This window comes from Carlito syrichta, unplaced genomic scaffold (genome assembly GCF_000164805.1).
Source record: "Carlito syrichta isolate Samal-C Ts95f unplaced genomic scaffold, Tarsius_syrichta-2.0.1 Scaffold307152, whole genome shotgun sequence".
In the NCBI taxonomy this organism is placed as follows: Eukaryota; Metazoa; Chordata; class Mammalia; order Primates; family Tarsiidae; genus Carlito; species Carlito syrichta.
The window spans coordinates 104,223-106,607 of NW_007251248.1; the positions used below are offsets into that span (position 1 = coordinate 104,223).

Here is a 2,385-nt window from a genome sequence, read left to right on the forward strand (position 1 = left end):
CCAGAGCCCAGCAGGTCGAGGCTGCAGTGGCCGGGAGCGGTCACTGCACTCCAGGCTGGGTGACAAAGTGAGACTCCAACTCAAAAAAAAAAAAGAAAAGAAAAGCTCCCACAGTGGGAGGGAATCCGAGGGGGTTGCTGTAGAGACAGGGTCTCACTATGCTGCCCAGGCTGGTCTTGAACACCTGGCCTCAGGCCATCCTCCAGCCTCGGCCTCCCAAAGCCAGGTGATTATAGGCATGAGCCATCACGCCCGGGCCTCTTCCTTTCTTTCTAATTTGCCAGTGCCATGGGCAGCTTCCTTTTCCTAGCTAACAAAGCGAAAACCTGAGTGGACTGAAAGACAAATATTGGAAGAGAATAGAGGGGTCTTCTGACACAGCACAAGTGGTGAAGGTGACACATCCAGATGGTCAGTTTGGAAAACGCTGACTTTGTGGGTTAGACACTTGCTAGCAACTGGCTGGGGAAGGTCGGGGGGCACCTGCTCACTGCAGGAAAAGGAGGTCAGTGGGGGAGGCAGCGGGGCAGGCAGCTCCCCCCTCCTGTGCCAGTTGCTGCAGAAGCTGGACCAGGGTTTCCAGGAAGCAGCCTCTGGAGACAAGTCCTGGGAACGGTGCCGCCTCTCTATCGCCCCTGACCCAGTAACTGTGCTTCTGGGAACACGCTTCAAGGAAATAGCCCAAAGGGTAAAATGATGCTGGCAAACACTGGGGACTGGGCTATTTATACCAGCAAAAGGTCAAAAAGAACGAGCAGGGAGTGACCACGGAAACCTGGAGGGGCAGCCGGGGAGAAATGCCCCCTACCCCAGCAGTGCCACATCTGGGTGGCGCCCACCAGGGCCCTGGGAGCAGCTCCCAGGCGGGCTGAATGGAGATGGCACCTGTGGTAGCAGGATGTGAGTCTGGTCCCACCTCCAGAGGCCCTTCAGATCTCTGGTGTCCAAAACCCTTCCAAAGCTCCCCCGGGCCTTCAGAGAGAGACCTCGGGCCTGACACCTGCCGAGCCCACGGCCTCACCTGCCAGGGACATTATCAACCTGCCTCCAGCTGCCAGAGCCCACGGCGCTATGGGCGGCTCTAGACCTTTGCACTGGCACTCCCTCTCCCTGTGCCTGGAAGCCTTTCACTACCCAGATATTCCAGGTAGAGAGACGTCCACCTCATTCTCCACATGCCAAGATGCTAGATGACACCATAGCCTCAACGGCCAATACACGGACCACTGAACACACTCCCAAGGATGCTGGGCTCTCCCAATGAGGTGAAGATGCCAACAGCTGTCATAGGAGGGAGACCCTCCCAGAGCATCATGGGGCAAAGGTGTCCTGCATGGGCCTGGGGGTTAGCTTTCAAGGGCTGCCTCTTGGGAGCCCAGGGAGCCCAGTATGGATGGAGGACCTGGCCAAAGCCAAGCATGGCACAGAAGGTGCTGGTGAAGCCAGTGACCCCTAAACCAGCCCAGGTGAGAAATAAAGAACTCCAGCAACATGAAGAGACCACTCCTGCTGGCACTCACCCTGCAATGGCTGCCTGATCTGCCTAGGGCTTACTGGATGCTCCTAGATCCTCCAGCAGGTTTTGGCGGGGACCTGGAGCATCACTGCCATGTGGCTGCAAGCCCCCACAAGATGGGCTCCCTAAGTGTCTCCACAGCTGGCCTGGGTTCCATCCAGAAGTGTCAAGGACACTTACGAACTGTGTGTCCTTGTCTCTCTGGGCCTCAGTTTCCCAGTCTGTAAACAAGAGAGACCCAGCCGGGTGCGGTGACTCACGCCTATAATCCCGGCACTTTGGGAGGCAGAGGCGAGGGGATTACCTGAGCTCAGGGGTTCGAGACCAGCCTGAGCAACATGACGAGACCTCACCTCTACAATAAATTTAAAAAAAATCACCCGGGCATGGTGGCACATGCCTGTGGTTCCAGATACTTGGAAGGCTGAGGCGGAAGGATCGCCTGAGCCCAGCAAGTCGAGGCTGCGGTGGCCTGGGTGACAGAGTGAGACTCTAACTCGGAAACAAAAACAAAAAACAAGAGAGCCCGGGTAATATCGCCCTCGCAGGGTTGCAGTGAGGATTTAAATAAGTTCATGCGTGTAAAGTGCTCAGACAAGTACAGGTACCGGGTCAGGGTTGTTGCGTCTGGGTCTGCACCCCAGTTCAGGGCTCCCTGCACTACATATCTCATTCTCGGGCTCGCACTCGGGTCCAGCCCCCACTGCCCGCCCCTCTTCCCCCGGGATCCGCCCCCAGACGCACCGCCCCCAATCAGGTCTAGCCTCGTGGGAGCCCCGCCCCCAAACGCCTAGGCCCAACCAACTTGTTGGACACGCCCACCACGTCCCGGCCTCGCCCCATCCCGAACGCGTTTTCACACCAGCCCC

General features: G+C 57.7%; 1 protein-coding gene across 1 annotated transcript in view; it reads right to left on the minus strand.

Moving 5' to 3' along the window:
* RAB11B (RAB11B, member RAS oncogene family) overlaps nucleotides 1–2,385 on the minus strand; it is a 12,747-nt gene that overhangs the window by 9,584 nt on the left and 778 nt on the right. The gene's annotated exons all lie outside the window — the stretch shown is intronic.